Raw genomic sequence first — 20,720 nt, 5'->3', positions numbered from 1 at the left:
TTTTACATACGACGGTACCTTGTGGCATTCATGCCACTCTTGAAAGTGGCTTTTAATAATATTTTCTACTCGTGTACAAAACGGCATAAACGAGAAAATTGTGGCAATTTTCTATAATTTTTCTACTTTGTCGACCTGACTCATATTAAAATTCAAATTAATTTACAACATGAAAATCCAATGTGGACTTATGCCTACATTTATATGACTTTATAATGTAGTTTCCTACGTGCATGCAAAATGGCATAAGCGAGAAAGACGTAAAAATTTTCATGAATTTTCCTACAACTTTGAGACTTATGCCTTCATATTGAACCCATAGAGGAGTGATGCCTACTTGACACAGTACATTATTTATAGTAAGTATCATAAATTTTCAACGGCATAAATGAGAAAGTTATAGAATGAAAATAAAAATTTTCCGCAGCTTTTCCAAAGCTCTATTTTCTTTAGTCCTTAGTAGGACTTATGCCAATATTTTTTATGACCTTTTCGAATATAATAATGTAATATTTCTAATTGGCATTAATGAGAAATTGGTAGAAAAATAAAGATGTTTTTCACATTTTTTTACAAAGTTTTCCATTTTTAGGTCCCTTGCGACACTTATGCCAAAAAAATTTTGTGTTAAAATCGATACTTCTCTTCAACTTACGAACATGGCATAAGTGAGAAATACGTCGCTGTACACATTTTTTTTTTTGAATGGAAAATTGGATTTTCACAAAGGTGTCCCGCAGTCCATCTTTTAAATTTAGTTTATTGTACTTATCCCTCGGTTACCTGTCAGTACTCTCAGAGGCATAAACGAGAAAGAAGTCGTCGAACTTCAGTCTAATATCTCCCGGTCTATAATTTATGTCATATTTTTATGGGATAAATTTAACTGGCATCAAAAAACAGGCCCATGTTTTACTTGTAGTACTAGCAATCATCCATTGGACGTTTGTCAGCGTCAGATCACTCCAGAACCACCTATTACAATGAAAAGATACAAGGGGTCCTAGATTTTTCATTTCGTACTCGACCAGGTGCTTCCCCGGCCCGATTTTTTCCGTCTACTCCGCATTTCTATCGTTTCCCGAAAAAAGTCCGACCGGTCCCCTATGGGAAGAAACGTTTCGCGACCCCTCCGTGCCCTCCTCAAAGGGAACCGGACCGGCAGGGGTCGCAGAGGGGTCGCCCCGTCGGAAAAATCCGAATTTTTCGAAATTCGAACTAGCCAGACCGGAGAGAAACGTCGGGGACGCCTTTCGCTGCGGGTTCTTGCCGGATAGCCTCTCAGGTGGGACTCCACCGATGACTTTTACGGTCGATATGCCGGCTGGGCCATAGGCGTGCCGTTGGGGGCGACGGATTTTTCCGCGCTTGGGGCACTTTCGACGAATTTCATCTCTAGGGGTGGCGTGGAAGTCCAGGACTGTAATAGTTTTCCAATGAACTTAATATTTGCTGTAAATTTCCGTAAAATTACTCTTAACACGACTAAATTATAATTTTAACGCTTTTATAGTTATTTGACCCCAGCAAATGGTTTTGAATTACAGCATTTTGACAGTGATATTAGTTTTAAGGACTTAAGTTTTAGGGTTTATGAAAATTCCATTTTCTAATGATTCTTTCATAAATTCACCGGTTTTTATGGAAATTTTTTTGACTGTACCGTCCAAAAATACCACTAACGTTAAGGTAAGTCTCATAGATTCCTTTTACATTGCAGCACCAGCCATTTTAGATAAAAATTGAGAATCTGTCACAAATTTCAACGCTATAAGACCCGTCAGCCACTTAAAAACACGATTCTATCGAAAATATAACAAGCCCTTTGTTTAAATATTATATACATTTACGGTTTTAAGACTAGCCTTTACGTTTTTACGGTCCTCCCAGTTGGCTTCGCATTGCAGCAACCAGCTTAATTGTCGTGACAAACTACGCGTTGGCCATCGCTACAAAAATAGGGGTGTATCCCTCTAGGATACTAGACGGCTTGTATGGCTACCCCCCTCCATTTTTATCACATACCTATTCTATTTCTGGCCGACAATCCAGCTGCTACGATGGAGCCCTGTCGTTCAACGAAATGGGACCTAATCTAATGCCTAAATGCCGAATACTCGTGTCGGTATGGTTGTTTTATTATTATTTGTCGATCGGTTTTGGAGGTCAATGCACGTCACTATTATGACGGTTGTGGTGGTTTATATACGCTTGGTATTCTACCAATAAAATCGTAACAGTTTCGCGACATGACCCAAATTGCTTGCCAAAATTTTACCATTTTCCAAGAGGTGTGCTATAGATGGAACACTGTGTACATAGTCAATTTAAAAGTCTGAACGTCATTTTGAAAAATTCACTTAAAGGAAAATCTTCAGATGCCACGTCTGATGGTTCTCATGCTTTTGGCGGTCTGGAAAACCAAAATCAATTCGGAAATTTTGATTTTTTTTATTATGCTCCTTAAATATACAGGGTGGGAAATCTCAAAGGTGGCGATATTGGTGGCCAAAATAAGTATATGCCTTATGCAAATGATGCTGGTTTCGATGGCGTTTGAATTTTATTTTGAAAATTCTCAATAATTTTGAAAACTGTCGGAACATGAACAAAAAAATTAGCACTATTATGTTTTTTGACATGACAAATGAGAATTTTTAACTAATTTTGGCGTTGCTCGTACAGGGCGTCAGCTATGCCCTATTTCTTTGATAAATAGGGGAAATTTTATTTTGTCTTTAGAATTACGGATATTGTGTATTGAAAATATGAAAGAAAGGGCATATTTAGTTCAATAGACTTATTTTGGTCACCAGTATCTCCAGCTCTGAGATTTCCCAACCTTTCACAGACACCCTGTATATTATTTTATTACGAGTATATATACCTGTAAATATAAATGGAGTTAAGGTTTTTTTTCGTAATAAAGTTCTTAATAAAGTGATCATAAAAATATTTCCTTTATAGTTTTGGTGTAAAAGTAACACACACTATTAGAAAAAAAGAATATACATTTAGACTGTTTAAACGTTGATCTTGTTTTCTATACTGAAACATAAATTCAGTCAGTCGAATTAAATTGATACCTACTATTAGGATTTAGCCGAAAAAATATATTTTTAAATTCTTGGATTTGGATTTTCTTTGAAAATACACAACATTTGAAATAAATACTTACGGTTAAACGAAATGTTTTGTATTGTATATTAATGTATCGTTTGTTTAATACAAAATTGAATAGTTTTGGTCAAATGATTGTATATACTGATTTTAAGAATATATTTGGATATACATATTTCTCAGTAATAAAAAATATTTTGTTTCAAACTCACAACACCTAGTACAACAGCTAGGATCGTTCGTAAGTTTAACCAACCAGACATAGGTCGGTTTGGGACTTATTGATGGTCCTCATCATTATGCCCTTAGAACGATCTAGCTACTTTAGTGTCGTTACCCACAAGGAAGTGTGTATACACATAGCGTAAGTGGTTCCATCTATCGTGCTACTTCCCACCATTCTGTGACCTGCTACAATTTTCTTTCAAGAAAACATAAGTTTGATTATAATATGCTACATTGTCTTGAATAATTCCTACATTAGTACTAAATTTTAAATATACATACATATTTTAAGGAACTGGTAGTTTTGAAACAAATATGTTTCCAGTTTATGATGAATTGTAAGAGATATTGTAGCTAAAGTCCGAGATAATAAATTTCAAAACTATAAAAGATTTGAAATAAATTATGTATATTTACAAATAATATAAATTCTAAGAAAAAGCAAATATTTCACATAGTTTGATGAAAGTATATACGGCAAATAATTTCATTTAAAACTATCTGCTCATTTGATCCGAATACTTTTTTTCAGTGTAAAAGAAAAATTTCTTTCTAAATCCATAAATAAAAGTGCTCTTTTTGGTGCAAATTTTATAGAGAACATTTTCGGTATCATCAGACTGTGTCAAATATTTTCCTCGGTTGGAAGACAATGATAAAAAATTTGGAAAAAGGTGATTCCTAAAAAAACGGTAACTGGTATAGTTATTACGATGTCAATTGGAACCTGTAAATCTTAAAGCACAGAACCGTATGCACTTCTCCTGAAATTTCTTCTTATGCTTTGACCATGTTGTGTTTCGTAATTTATACTCGAATAGCAATTGGGCGAGTCTGGTATTGGTAAACTAGTCGGTCATCAAAGAAAACCTGTATTGGTCCACTAGGTCGTAAATATTTTTTTTGAATGGTACACGGGTTCACTTAGCTTTGCCAGTGCCGTGCAGAGTATTGCTTGGCAGGGTATATTGTTGGTATAATACGTATTATTATTTATTATAGCTGAAGCAGAGGATAACGAAATAACTCGGGAAAATCCCTAAATAGTGGAACCGGTATTTGTCGAAAGTATCGAAACAGACTCAAGAGTTTAAAAACAAAGATTTACACGTAAAAAGTCAACGTATCATATTAAATATATATGAATGTTTGAAAATTGAAAATAGTGAACAATGTGATAAAAAAGTTAGGAAACGAATTAACGAATTAACTAAGATATCCAAAAAAGGTCAATTTATTGCGTAATTAAAGAAGTATTGATCACGGTACAAGGTTCTTGGTTACAATAATTTCTAAATGTTATTCTTTATATAAAAATATATTTATCTATGTATACTATTTGAACAAAAGTTCGATTTTCCCGTTTCCCGATTTATCTGGAGAAAAAAAACCGTTTTTTTTCCACGACAATTTCCCCGGAAATTTTGTCCCTCCACCAGCGACCCAAATTTCGAATCTAGAGGCCTCTCTTCCCCCCTGAAGCGGAATCTTCTCCCCAATTACGTCTAATTCGGGTACCTCTAACATCGACGCGAATCTCGGGCGGCCACGCACCCAACCCAGCGACCTGGCTCGCTCTGTATACAATAAACGCAAAATTGAAACAAATGCGAATCGGTACCGCGGGCATCGCCGCCCAATTCGCGACTTACGCCGCCTAAATTGGCAACGCTGCCTACGTGTAAGCGTTTATCTTCAACGTACTCTCGGCGGGGCGGGGTGCGGGGGCAACGGACGGGAGTCATTGACACAGTCAGTTTTTAAAATAAAATAATAAAAAAAAGACGAAATCGGGAATCCACTGCTGTTTTACTTTCTTTTTATAGAACGGAATTCTTTTCACGGTGCCACCGAAACGACGACGTCACCGTGGTGGCCTCTGAAAACTACGGGGAAGAAGATATATATACGTCGTGATCTTGTTTTTTTTTAATTTAGTTTTCAATTTTCTACCCAAAAACGTATATAAGTTAATGTTTGTTTCGGAAATCGAGCCAGTTTACGACAATAATTTTTTTAGGGGACAAAATTGCCCCTATGACTTCTACTGTTGATTGTAATCACCCTGGTCGCGTGATGTGCGCCATACTTAAAATACCACAGAAAATATAAAACATGTGTCAGGTTTTGATTTGAGGTGTTTTTATGACAAACGTTGCCATTTCACGGCGTTTTTTTAAAAACTACTGCCAGATTTGCCTTATAGAATTCGGACAAACACCTACATTCGCTTCGTTTATTTATTTTCAGTGTATTTTACAACTTATTAGCAATCTGTTAAAGTATTTAGTGCTTATACATTTACAATAATTAAAATTAATGCAACGAGGGCGAAATATTAATGTACTTAGAGAAATTTTTTTACGTACATTGACCCTCTCACTCTTTTCAAATTTTATTCAAGCTCCTGATTAGAATCACCCTGATCAAATCTTTCAATGCCCTTTGGGCAACCTTTGAAGTCCCACTGGAAGTATAAAAAATTCATCAGGCTTTATTTAAGGTGTTCATTTATTTATTTCCAGTACATTTTGCAACTTATTTCCCTAACAATCTACTGGAAGCGAATTCTTATACATTTACATTAATTAAAGCAAATGCGTCGAAGACAAACTATTAATGTATGCACAATTCTAGGAGTTTTAAAAAATTTGCTGAACAGCAATGTCTGGAAATCCTGCAGAGTTCAGTAACGTTTATTTTTAGATTGAGTCGATTTTTTTTATATTAAATATAGACAGAGTACAGACAATGTACATAGTTTTACTAGCACTTCATTTATTTTAAGTAGAATTATCTCTCTACCGTTCGTAAATATTTGGAAAGAAATCGAGGAAAACACCCTTGATGCAGAATTATTTCAGGTTCCAAGTATATCGAGATAATTTCAATGAAACGAACTTGTCGTTCTTTGAAACAAGACGAGGATTCTTGGAAGGAAACAGCGTGTTTAGAAAGTCAGTTTTTTAATATAAAAATAGGGTATTCAAGCCCTAAAATGCTTAAAAAGAAAATAGGAGTGTGCCACAGCTCCGATATCGCCGCACCAAAAATAAGGAATAGTTATACACATTTTTCCATCCAATTGACATGTACAACAGAGCAACCCTTTCGTTTTTTTTTAAATCGTAATCGCTACTATCGAAAAATTTTATATTTTACTTGGACCGGAAAAAAACTGACTAGTTTTTTAGATAACGCCAACAGTTTCTGTTGAAATTATGGTCGTTGCAAGAGGAATCTTGCGACATATTTTTGGTACACTATCCGACGGCAAATGATTAGAAAATACAGCTTACTTAGACCCAGTTGTCTACGTTATTCCAGGACATAAGACATAAGTAAAAAAAATGCGGAGGTACCTGGTTATAGCAAAGAAAATTGTCAGGAAATTTATCTGGTCTCGTGTAGGAAAAATTGGGGTGGAATCGAACAGGGGATAAGTGTAGAATTAAGTTGATGTTAGTACAAGTTGCAAGAGCAGTTTCGTGTGGAAGAAAAGGTCCAATTTAAGCTGAAGTAATTGTAAAAAAAAATGACAGATTTTTGCATACTAAACGAAAAGGGTAGGGGGTTGTTCTGTTAAGAGCAAATTGGCGTTTTTTCCCAAACACAGTAAAGGAAAAAGATCAAGAACGATTCTCTCGAGGACAAAAAAATGTTTTGTGTAATTTTTCTTATCGCCTCAATTAACGGTTCTTCTCAAACCCAATACGGTTACCCAGACTAAACTTGTTTCACTGATTCACAAGTTCTAACAAGCATAAATAGGTGCTACGTCTCGTGCCACTGAACCTTTTATTGCCGTTTGCCAATTCGGGACATCGTCATACCGCCTATTTTAGCCTTAACAGCTCTCGTAATGCCACAAAATCGCGTTTTTAACCGGTATTCCCCATATTTAAAATAGAATTTCCACAAGGTCCACGTCTACACCCTCCTCACTTTCGCCTAGATTTCCGACTAGAATTAGGCCTAACTTTTTCAGAAGTAGCTAAAAAATTCAATGCGCGAAAGACCTAAGGAAGTTTCCCTGTTTTTGTTTTTTAATGCTACCAGCAAATAGCAAAACTTGAATAGTTCCTTTTCCCCCCCTTCTGGAGAAAGAGGGTAGTAACAAATCGAATTCTTCACCTCTTACTGTTACATTATTATTTTTACGTCACTGAAACTATTCATATAATGTTTTTAAACAGTCTCTTGTCCCCAGCCAGTAACCATGTCAAAGAATGTTGTCAAATGTTATATTTAATGCCCCTGTATTTTCAGATAGGGACCAGGTGCAGGAAGGTCAAATTTTTTTACAAATCTAAAGTGATGTCCTTGATAGACTGTCATTATCGAATAGGGGGTACGAGTGTAGGTTAAAATATCTTAATCCCATATTCATCACCACACTTATCAACTAGTATCAATGACTGATAATGATAGAACAAAGGTAGACGTGAGAGGTTCGAAAATGTGGAATAAAAAAAAATAACCGTTCAAGAGTGTTATAGGAAGTAACAACTTGTACTATGACAATCCAGGGATCGGTGAAAATATGTACGGGCTCCCTTTTTTAATGAATTAGTTCATTTTAAAAAATTAAACACAATTAAAGAGGTACTTTTCAGTAGGTATCTAAGGTTTTTTTAAATAATATATTCCGTATGAGATAATAACGACCGAATTGATAAAAATGACACCCTTAGGGGCCTCGAGAGTATCGTTGTGTTGAAGCAAATTAAAAAAAGCTATAAATTGAAAGAAAAATGCATCTTCTGGGGTGTCAAACTTCTGCTACTATCCTCGCAAAATGCAATGAATAGTGCGACCTTTTCACCTCCCGAACTGTCCTCAAAATGCCCCCGTTTCTGCCCGCTATCGAAGTACCCACGTTTGGGGCCTCAGAATCGCCCCCGTACAAGCAGCCGCGGGGCAGGTCGCCGCAAGAACCGAACAGTAGGATGTCGTTAAGCTGCCTATGCCGTTACAACTATAAATAAAGACGTTACAACACAAAAAAATAACCACACAAGTATCCACCACGTATTACATAACGTAAAAAGGGGGCTGCGACAGGCCTACGAGGCCGAGGGCACGGCCGGAGCCCCCGGAACACTCGGCCGGGCTAAAATAAGCCCGGGGCCTCGGGTTCGGCCTAATGGGTCTCGGAGACAGTGTGCAAAAATAACCTCAAAAATCAGTGTGCGATTCCGGCGGAAAACTGGGCGCTTTTGGGGAAACTCGGGGTGCAAACGGAAACACGGCGTTCCTTTCGCTACACCCCGCACGAATTCCGCCAAAAGGCGGAATATTTCAGCTTAAAATAGCGAATTAGGTCAGTAAAAATGTAACCAGCAACACTCACCCAAAACGGTCGGAAATCTCGTGGCCGGTGACAAGCGGAGGCGCTGGGGGCCGTCCAGGAACGTCTCGGGAGCGTGTCGGTGACGTGGGGGTGCTTCGGTCCCCCCGTGGACGGCGCAAATTTCGGAAAAACGCTTCGAAAACGAAAACACTGTGCATATCAACCGTACTTGTACGTGCGAATTTACAGCGCGCGCCATCTAGCGGCCGCTGTCGCGGTGAGGATTCGCGAAACGCGACGCATATTCCGACCCGATCGAGCGGCTATTCAAATTCCCGTCCAACCGTCATTATCGCTGGGCCGCCTCGGTTCCTGCTCTCTTCTTTCCGTGGAGGGCGAGTGGTAAGTGAACTGAACTCAACCGAGGTTTTTCCTGGGGATTTTACGGTTCCCGGCGCTTTTTCGATATGTTTTAGCGCGTTTGAAAACTTAGTGTTTGATTCCTACCACAAAAAGTACCTTTCTGAAGTAGGTATTCACGTACGACGACTGTTACTGTTCAAAAAACTAGTTTCTGCAGACGCGGACGACCGAGATGGTAAGATACTACCTTCGAAAACGACTCCTTGCGTTTAAAAACTACTGTGGCGAGACCAGGAGAGGAAAAACTGAAGAGATCGTGACTGGCGGCCAAAATGGTGATCAAACTTCCGTTTCCGTAAGTACAATACACCGAGATGATTCATTTATAAGCCCTTTTCATGATAAAATCGTACTTTAAGTGTACGAAACGTGTTTTCATCAAAATACGTCCAAGAAAAATTAACGACGTATACGTTGGAACAGTTATTTATGTACCAAAAGACTTGCAAATGGTCGTGAACACAGTTTATGCCTATAAATACAAAAAACAAGCCGGGATGCATGTGATATTTTCCATACCACTAGCTACGCTGCAATTTTCAGGAAAATTCATTCAAAATAATTATAAACTAATATTGCAGGAACTGTTAAACACGTTTATTTGTTGGATTTGTTTGCTATGTACTGCGTCTAGTTGTTATGGTTACTGTCAATAAGTTTGTTGTCAAATTACCTTCGCTTACATGCTTTTGTTTACTCTTTTGCCCATGACACTCGTGATGTTGGCGGGCGTCAAAAAATAAAGCCACTTGCAAAGCTACGTAGTATGAAAGCAGCATTTACTTTCACAACCTGTCACCAGTTTAAAAAGAGCTTTGCACGAGTATAATTTTCGGTGTGAGAAAATTTAAACTTGCGTAGACATTACCCATGCATGGTTTCTAGAAAATGATGCATGCGCTGGTGTTTTATGCGATACCTACAATTTTGACAGTTCTTTTGGTTGTAGTTTCGAAAAGTTTTTGTTGTTTCTTGAATAAATCGATGAGTTCTTTCCCTTTTCTACAATTCTGCATATTCTAGATGGAAAAGGTTAATATACCTATTTATATTTATAACTGCAATTAAAATTGTAATCATTTTTTTTCTTGAAAGCTCGGAACTTTCTAACAAAATAAAATTATACTAGCTTACGTCTTCGAATTTTGTATATTCAGTTCAAAGCAAAATATCAGAATAGAAAATCTCCTGCTAGATCTAAGGTCCGTGAGTGAATCGTACATGGTCATACATTGGCGTCCACTTGTTATTGACAGGCTGAAATTAAAATAGTTGGAATTCAATTTTTATTCCCGTTGTCAAAAATACAGTGTGTTTCGCGTACGAACCGACACAGAGCAGGGAAACCCAAAATATGATGATTTGACGCAACTTACCTTTATACTAAGTGCACCCCTGAGAAATTATAGGCCTTGGAAGTGGGGTTTCAAGTTTCGAAAAAAAATCAATGTCTCAATTAATTATACTTGAACTTAGAAAAACCAAACTTGGTACACGGAGTGTAGACCGATGGAAATAATTCATTCAGAGGGAAAAAAAAGAAAATTGTGACCTGGTCTTTTATAAGTGGAAATGGTAAAGAAAAGGAAGAAATATAAATGCGTGAGCATGGGTGGCGGAGGGTTGATTTGGGGGTTGAAAAGTTGTGAAAAATTGTGTAATTGGGATTTCTGGCGAAAGTTGACTTCACACAAAAAAGTATTCCATATAAAAGTTGTAGATCTTGTAAAAATCTACAACTTTTGTAGAAGTCACTTTTTAAGATAACCTCAAAATTTCCGGGAAAAATACGAAAAACCGTTTTTTTTCTGAATTTTCGTTTTTTATTTCTCATTTCCGCAAAAATAACTTAATTTTGACGAAACTTGGAGAAAGTATACCTTTCTGTGTTTTAAATAACCACAATTTTTTTTAAATAAGAAATCAAGAAGTTTTTGAGATATTCATTTTTTCCGGTCTGAAACACTTTTTTTTTCAGAGTTCTTCCGGTGATCATTTTTTTCGTTTTGTCATATACTTTTTGGTGAAATAAAAAAACCTGTATTCACAGTTCAAAAACATGCTCAAAAATGCAAAAAAAAATAAAAATGACGCAACAATGAATTTTTCAGTAATTGTTGATAATTTGTTTAAATTAAAAAATATATATATCAAAAACTGATTACACCATCCAATTGTACGGAAAAAATAAAGAAAAACTGTCTCACTGACCCAAAACTATTTTTGTACAGTATTGCTATAAACATAAGTCGAATAGTGAATAAATAAAATAAATAATATTTTTTTTCCGTAGGATCGATTAGTGTACTTATTTTTTTTAAAAGTTTGATGAATTCATAGATATACAGGGTGTCCAAAATAAGGATGAGATAGCATTAAAATCTAAGAAACGGTAAGAAATACGGGGTGGTTCAGATTAGAAAAAAGTTGTGTTTTTTTATACCTAACAATATGCCGTTTAGAAAGTGTTAAAATTCCGGGTAGTTCCGGAGATATCCGGAAAAAAAACGAAATTTTGCAAAATTGTTTTTTTTTTCTGGCTTTATTTGAAAACGTATTTTGAAATAAATTGTATATTTACGATGCTACTTTTTCGCTCTATCCAATGGCGTCAACATTTTTGCAATCCGACGTTTCGTCTTCGAGAGGCCATCATCAGGTTATTTTTTTTTATATACGTCGCTGTTATTTTTATGACAAAATCTAAAGCCATTTTTAATTCTGAATTAGATGATATTGTAATCGTAAAAAAGGGTTTTTAGCTATCAATTAAAATTTTTCCTGAGTACGGCTCTGAATGCTTTCAAAATATCTATTGGAGGAAGTCATAACAGTATAAAAGTCAATACAGCACAAAATATACAACAATTTTTAATCAATAATTTAAAAAGTTGTACCTAATAAAAAATAATACGAGTTTATGAAATGTTTTATTATTTCTAATTAGGATTGGTAACAGTAGTAAAAAAAATTGTTGGATATTTTGTGCGGTACTGACTTTTATACTGTTATCCAATAGATATTTTGAAAGCGTTCAGAGCCGTAAACAGGAAAAATTTTAAATGATAGCTAAAACAAGCCAAAAAAATATAAAATGACTTGCACCAATGAATGTTTCAGTAATTGTTGATAATTTGTTTAAATTACTGTAATATGTAAAATTTTGTACAAAAATAAAGTTTTGGGGTCAAACAATGGGAAAGATTTTTTGTATTTTTTTCCGTAGAAATGAATGGTGTAATCAGTTTTTAATAAATAATAAATTTCGTCAAAATTAAGTTATTTTTGCGAAAATGAAAAATAAAAAACGAAAAATCAGAAAAAACCTGCTTTTCGCATTTTTCTCGGAAATTTTGAGGTTATCTTAAAAAGTGACTTCTACAAAAGTTGTAGATTTTTGCATGGTCTACAACTTTTGTATGAGATACTTGTTTGTTTGACATCAACTATCGCCAGAAATCCCAATCCCAATGATACAATTTTTCACAACTTTTCAACCCCCTAAATCAACCTTCCACCACGCATTTTTTTAAGTTAATTATAAGCCGTTTGACCATTTCCAATTATAAAAGTCCAGGTAACATTTTTTTTTTCGACCAATAAGTAGAGTTCAATTGAAGCATTTTAAAGGGTTGATAAAGGATGATGCACCACTAAAATGTGACGGAATTTTTGTAACCCGTTGGAGGACTTAAAAAATTATTACTTTATTTTATAGGGAATTTAGTTCTAAAACTTTTCTTACTCTTGTTAGTTTTCAAAAAAAAAAACACGAATAACTAATAATACGTATTGTAGCTGTTATTTAAAATCATCGAAAATTGAAAAGTTGGCTATGAATTTAAACATCAAACTTGACGATCAGGAAAAAAGTCATTTAATTTTAGTAATTGTTTGTTGAGTGTTTTGTACCAAATTTGGTTTTTCTGAGTTCAAGTATAACTGACATAGATTTTTTTCGAAATTTGAAACTCCACTCTCAAGGCCAACTGTGGCAATTTAATATTGATTTTTTAATTACCGATAAAAATGCTCAGTTTCTTTACTTACTTGTCGTGTATAATAACGAGCGTTCAAATAAAAACGTGGTCAAGTTGGTTCTGAAAATTTGGACGTAGGGCGTAGCGTATAGCAAATGAACTTAAACGTCATCTGTCAAAGCGCTATATCGTCGCTATCAATTTGAATATTTTCGTTTTAAAAGGCGTTTAAAATGGTGTTTTCTCAAGAACAAAAAGTGTTTATCATAGAGTCCTACTTTAGAAATGGACGCAAGATTGATGGAATATGGAAGTATTCTATTGAGGAATGTTTCATAGAATTTCAAAATCAATTTCCCGGCGTTGTTGAGTACAAAATTTTTCAAAGTGCAGTTCAGCGTTGTGTTAATGTTTTTCGTGAAACGGGCAGTGTAACAAGAAAAGAAGGAAGCGGCCGACCTAAAAAGCGGACTGAAGAATTAAAAGAAAATGTCCAACAAATAATGGAAAATGCGCCAAGAACTTCTGTACGTGTTTTATCACAAATGGTGGGAGTATCAGTCGGTACCTGCCACACAGTGTTAAAAAAAGATTTGCGTTTGTTCTCCTATCGTTTAACTTGTCAGCAAGAACTTCATGAAGTTGATTTTCCGCGACGGGCTGTATTTTGTGAATGGTTTTTAAACAACTACGGTGAACTTCATAATATCACCTTTTTTTCTGATGAAGCCTGGTTTCATTTAAGTGGTTACGTAAACTCACAGAATATGAGAATGTGGTCTTCTGAAAAACCAGATAACTTTTTTGTCGAGGGCCCTCTACACGCTCAAAAAATTGGAGTTTGGTGTGCTCTCAATCGAAGGAGGATTTATGGACCTATTTTTTTTAATGGTACTCTTACTGCGCCTAGGTATAGAGAAGAAATTATCGCTCCCTTTGTTAACCAGCTGGAAGAAAACGAAATTACAAATTTTCAACAAGATGGCGCAAGGGCACATACGGCAGGCGAGACGATGAATATGTTGAGGGAAGTTTTGCAAAATCGACTAATAAGTCTCAATGCTGAACATGAATTTCCACCGAGGTCATGTGATATTACGCCGTGTGATTTCTTTTTGTGGCCTTACCTTAAAAACACTATTTTTGAACTGCCTAGTCCTGATTTAAACCATCTGCAGGCTCGACTTATAGACAAGATTCGTGAAATTAACAATACCCCGAGCATCTTAGAAAATGTCTTTAATTCTTTGAGGAACAGGTGTGAAAAGTGCTTGGAACAAGGAGGGGGACACTTTCAGCAGCTGCTTTAATTTATTATTATAACAAGGAGGGGGACACTTTCCGCAGCTCTTTTAATTGTTTGTTATTGTTATCATTATTATTCTTTAAAATAAAGTTATATAGTCATTAACGTTATTGAAACTGACAGCTGCTATACAGCTCGTTGAGAAATGAGGTTAAGTTGGTCGCTATAAGCTACTTCCTACGTCCAATGTGTCAGAGCCAACTTCGACCACGTTTTTATTTGAACGCTCGTTATTATGCTTCGTCAACAATGTGTATTTTTCATCGCGTCATTTCAAAACAAAATACGATCCTGAAATGTACGATTTACTTTCGGATCTCACATACTTTTTATGGTAACAATCGTGGTGTGAATATGCGTGCTATGCGCTTTTAAGATGACGTCACCAACGAGACTCACGCTTACTCAAGACATATTGGCATGGAAACTCAACAATTTTCTTTTGTTTTTCTAATATTTACCACATTTCTAGAGCTGTTGCAGCTAAACACTTTCACATATTCCATTTTATTGTGCAAAATGGACAGCGTTTCTTATTCTTACAATTAGGTAATTAACAATTGTTGTGATATAAAGATCATCCTTTTAATTGTGAGTTTTTAAAAGTATCTGAGTCGCCTTTCTAATTTTTGTTAAATCTGTCCGGACAAAAAATCCAGAAACTCGACGAAACACACGTTTCAGCCTCAGGCGTCTTAATGACCAGCGGTCTGATTCTGCCTATCTCGACTGCGAAAACTTGTCCTCGGGCATAATTCTGTGGAGAGGATCATCAATTCCCCTGTTGTTGAATTTTGGCATTGCACAAGGTCAGGTGGAGCGTGCTCGTAGTATTGTTGGGTTTATCGGGTCATCTCGGAGATAAGATAACGGCGTAGACAATAAGTTGTCAGCGTTATCAGATACAGGACAACTGGTTTTTTCCTCGATTTGCTCGAATTGTCATGGCTAGGGTACGACTGTATCTCCTTCGAACCGAAAAAATTGGCAGTTTGCAACCTGAAGATTTCGTTTTTGAGGTGCAGTTTGTTGGGGTTTTCGCGTACTTGTATTTAAAAAAGGAAACGAAATTTTGTACAGCACATTAAATGGGATTCAGTGTGAGTAAATTAAGTAACTAGGTCGATGCAGAAAGGTCCAACATACACAACGACACCGAAATCGCTCCGATCGAACCATATCTTCGCGCAGCGGTCGCGACATAATATTTGTACGCTTATATTTTCTTAACATCGAGCGTTTCCTACCGGTTACCGATTCCTTAAACATTTCTAATGTTAAAATATCTATTGGTTATTTTTCTTAGCCCAGAAAAAAAATTACGAATTGAATTTTGTGTTACGCGTCTAGAAAGCCATGAAATCAAAGCCAGTACACCGTAGGATTGTTCTGCGTCTCCTAGTTGTGTATTAAATTTGAAGAAAAAGTATCTATGAGAAATAGTTGTCACTAATGGAAAATTTATATTGTTGCTGTTATTAATTATTATTTGCAATATTTCTTCTTGTTACTTTATTCCTGTTCTTCAAATTTGGCACAAAACGATAAAAAAAATGTTTTCCTGAAACATGCACCCATATAAAACTTCAGAGCTGACCAGGAGCTTGCGGCAATAGTCTCACTTGCTTTTTTCAGAAAAAAAATCCCTCCCGATCTCGTAAGGCCCGAGGCTACAGTCTCCGTAGCCCCCGCCCCCCTTAATCCGGCTCTGGTTCACTGGAAAAACCAGACACACTGTATTTTCTGCACAAATCAAAATATTGGAATGAAATTTAGCTTGCGCAGTATTTGAATAAAACGGCATTTAATGTGAAAAAATTAAGTATCAACTGAAACCAGTGGCGTAGATACACTGGTTATATTCTCCGATTTCTACAAATTGCTGATTTATATCAAAACGGTAAAAGCCGTGCAAAAAAGTTTTCGTCCAAAATAAAATTTGGATTTCAAAATAGATTTTTTTTTCTCGTGGTGTACTACAGGGTGATTCACAAAAGATGGCCTCGTATTCTTTGGTGAATTTTAAGGGGAGTCTCTCCTATAAAGTTTTTATTTAGGAGGCTTCGTTAAAAAGATACAGGGTGTTGAACTTCAAAAAATATTTTTAATTTTTTTATATAATTTAAAAACTAGTAAGTGAAATAATTTGAAATTGGGCACATGTATTCATGTAAACATTATCCAAAATCTGAGGCCATCTCCTAAAATTTACATGCTCCAGTGGCGGAGATACAGGGTGCTAATCTCTTATGTTTTTCGAAAAAAGCCTGATTTTCGAATAAAACTTAAAAATCAACTGAGGACACTTTTACTTAAATGAAATGCGAGCACTAATCATTCGGTTATTTATTCGAATATAGAAATTAATAACATTACTCATCATTTTAATGATTTTATTTGAGTAATGCTCAAAATATACCTCCATTTCCACGAACACAGGCCCGACATTTTTTTAGTAACGAAAATGTAATTTGTTCGAAATTTATTATTGCTTGAATCTGATGAAAAGCATTATTTATTCTTTCTTCTAACTGCTCAGAATGTCAAAGTTGCTATCGCAGCCCACTATGTAATTTTAAAAAACATTAGATTATATCGAAGCGTGTTCTCAGTTCGTTTTTTAAGTTTTACTTGAAAATCAGGCTTTCTTTCGAAAAACATAAGAGAGTAGTAATTAGTAGAAAATTGAAAGACAAATCCGAAAATATCATGGTTGTTACCGTAAAGCAGTGGTGTACTATTTTATTTAGAAAAATATCCCACCGATACCCTGTACCTCCGCCACTGGAGCATGTAAATTTTACCTCAGATTTTGGCCCAATTTCAAATTATTTCACTTACTAGTTTTTAAATTATTTAAAAAAATTAAAAATATTTTTTGAAGTTTAAGACCCTGTATCTTTTTAACGAAGCGTTTTAGGTAAAAACTTTATAGAAAAGACCCTTAAAATTCACGAGGTTTAATTTTTAGTCACCATTTGTGAATCACCCTGTATAATTGTTGCAGAAAATATAACCAACGTGTTTCATATTTACGCTGCTGTTTTCACGTATTCTGCACAAAAAAAATATTTGAATATTTCATTTAGTTCCTATTTAAAAATAAATTTTTTGAAAATTATAAAAACAAGTTCCTCAAACTTAATTAACCCAATTTCCTTAGAAATCTGTTTTCTGAACATGTAAACAAGGGAACAATTTTTCAATACTAGATATTTTTCCACTCAAATTGTACTTAAGCCTAGACTTTCCATTAATTGTAGAATATTTTTATTAATCCATGTTTAAAAATGATTAAAAATCGGTTGACCTAACAATGACCATAAAAAAATTTGATAAAAATCGAATTTTTCGTCACCCAATTCGTGTTGTCAAGAGTGTTTGGGACTTCCTGTATTTTGAAATCGTTATCTGTGATGAGAGGATGCCAGATAACGGTTTAAAAATAAATGGCACGATAATCTCGGTATATATATTCCGTTATCTAGGAAATATTACATAATTTTATGAACACCGTATCACTGGAAAATTTCGACTAAAAATATGTAAGTCAAATATTCAAACAGTGTCATTTGCAAAGTAAAAATTCGAGTATATTAATTTGATCCAAAAGGAAAGTAGACAGGATATATTTGTTTCCACTTTTCTACTAATAAAATTTAAACTAACAAGTCGGCCAAAAAGTTGAAATGGAATTTTTAAATCATTTCGTAGTAAAAAATCGGACATAAGAAATTCTAAAATGACTTTAATTTGCCGGTAAAATAATTTTACCTAATTTCTTGTATTAAAAATATATATTTTATTATTAGCTCTTGTATTTAATTCAATTTATCAATGATATCTAACCTTATAGACAAGATTACAAGATTTTATTAACAATATATAGAAAACAACTAGTAATTAATAATTACCTAAAACAAAAATATGTAAAAATATCCACGACAGATAAGATCCTAATCAGTTCAGCATTTTTGAGATTAATTTCTCAAGTGGCCACCTTGCGATTAATAAATATTAAAAGAATAACAATTATTTTGACATTGTCGTTTCAAAATTTGATTTGTTCTGAAAGTGTTTTGTTTTATTTATAATTTTGTTGTGTTAATATTTAATTCCATATACAAAGGGGGTATCTGTTTCAAAGAGTCCATATTTGGGTGAATCGTATATCCATGGAGATTATTGGCTTTTTGGCTTTCAAATATCACTAGAAATGAAAATTTTTCTATGCGCATAAAAAAAACGTGAGCTTAACTTTTGGCGGCACAATATGTTAAAAAAATTCGGAAAATGTCTTATTTTTTCTTCCTATTTAATTATGTATCTTTTCAAGAGTTGATTTTAGGCGAAAATGGATGAGGAAAAAAATGTTTGTAACTAAATTTTTTTCAAAATGTGACTAGTTACAAATCGAATGAATCATGATTATTATTGTAAAAATCGAAAAAATCGCCAAAAATTGGGTTAAGAAACATTATTTCTTACGGATTTTTTGTGGGGTCTATAAGTTGGGTACAGGACCTTCATACTTGGCTCAAGAAAACTTTAGGTTGTGTAGAATCATCACACCAAATTTCATCAAATTCGGTTCGATAGATTTTGCATAAAAATTTTGCAATCCAGATTTTAAAAAAATTTTGCATATATTCAAAATTTTGCAAAAACCAAGGCCCTTAGGTACTTAAAAATTTAATCACATATAGAAGGGCTCTCAAGCTGTCAAACGATTTTTGAAAAATTCGAATCCGTCAATTAGGACAGCTCTGGCGCTTGTTTAAACTTTGGTCGAATTTTTGTACTATAATTTTGTATTTTTGTAATATAATGAGTTAATTTCTCATTTGCTTATATTTTAAACAATATATAATATTTGAATTATATTTTAATCACAAATTAAATGATGATTAAATTAATAAATTTATTATAAATAATCAATAACTTTTAAAACCTGCTTTAAAAAATTTGATTTGATTGAATATTCACAAAGTTATTCTAATTGTTTATAAGTATAAAAATTCGACCAATATTTAAACAAGCGCCAGAGCTGTCCTAATTGACGGATTCGAATTTTTCAAAAAGCGTTTGAAAGCTTGGAGCCCTTCTATATGTGATTAAATTTTCAAGTATCTAAGGGCCTTGGTTTTTGCTGTGCAAAATTTTGAAAATTCGCAAATTTTTTTCAAAATCTGGATTGCAAAATCTATAGAACCGATTTTGATGGAATTTGGTGTGATGATTCTGCATAACATGAACTTTTCTTGAGCCAAGTATGAAGATCCTATACCCAACTTAAAGACCCCAAAAAAATTCCCTAAAAAAATAATGTTTTTTAACCCAAGTTTTGGCGATTTTTTCGATTTTTACAATAATAATCATGATTCATTCGATTTGTACCTAGTCATATTTTGTAAAATTTAATTACAAACATTTTTTTCCTCTTCCATTTTCGCCTAAAATCAACTTTTGAAAAGATACATAATAAAATAGGAAGAAAAATATGACATTTTTCGAATATTTTTAACATATTGTGCCGCCAAAAGTTAAGTTAACATTTTTTTATGTGCATAGAAAAATTTTCATTCCTAGTGACATTTGAAAGCCAAAAAGCCAAAAATCTCCGTAGATATACGTTCCACCCATACCAAAACAGATACCGCCTAGTCTAATTCTTAGAATGTGATAGTCAGTGTTATTGTATTAATATAAAGTTATCAAAAAGTTTTATAGACGTAAATTTCAAAGCAAATTTAAAAAAAATGTTTTCCTTTTTAAACAAAATCTGACAAATTTCATGTCCTAATAAAATCAGGTTTTCTACAAATTCTAGAACAAGGCTCACTATTGAAAAGTTTTATATGTGATGCCCAGAAATTATCAAAAAAAGGATTCTACCCATAAAATAGTTGTGAGACTTTCTTTGAAAACTCAATGTTAAGGCAGTTACATCCCATCAAATTAATCATAACTTATTAACAAAAAAATTAATCGTAGAATCACCCCTTGAATTATTTTGTGCGGACACCTTGTATAGTGTTCTATTTTGTGAGTATCCTTGAACTTTTTTTTTATCTGCGCCGATACCTTTCTCGTTTCTAGTGGCCTACAGAACACTTTTGGAAACGAAACGAGGCGTATTATGAAAATTCTCGGGTTACCCTTAGAATATTAATAAGGCTGCATTTCCATATCAACGGTCCTTCTAATGGTGCCCAAGGCCCTTCTACCAGTCGCTAGGTAAAATTCCCTACTTCTCTGTCGACGTCCAATGACCGCCCGGTGCACCTTTCCCTCGTTCTGCAGAGAAATGGTAGTAAAGAAATGAATCTAGTGGTCAGGTCAGCTAGAGAGGCCACCTTGGACCAATAGTGCA

General features: G+C 34.6%; 1 protein-coding gene across 1 annotated transcript in view; it reads right to left on the bottom strand.

Moving 5' to 3' along the window:
* LOC108904602 (E3 ubiquitin-protein ligase FANCL) overlaps positions 1–8,857 on the bottom strand; it is a 146,924-nt gene extending 138,067 nt beyond the window's left edge. The window contains exon 1 of the mRNA XM_018707223.2: positions 8,699–8,857. The gene's annotated coding sequence lies outside the window, so the exon portion shown is untranslated. The remainder of the gene's footprint in view (positions 1–8,698) is intronic.
* Between the last annotated feature and the right edge of the window lie 11,863 nt (positions 8,858–20,720).

The sequence above is a fragment of the Anoplophora glabripennis genome, unplaced genomic scaffold (assembly GCF_000390285.2).
Source record: "Anoplophora glabripennis isolate ALB-LARVAE unplaced genomic scaffold, Agla_2.0 scaffold294, whole genome shotgun sequence".
NCBI classification, from domain to species: domain Eukaryota; kingdom Metazoa; phylum Arthropoda; class Insecta; order Coleoptera; family Cerambycidae; genus Anoplophora; species Anoplophora glabripennis.
Note: the sequence above shows the minus strand (reverse complement) of the source record. Positions and strands in the feature narration are given on the sequence as shown.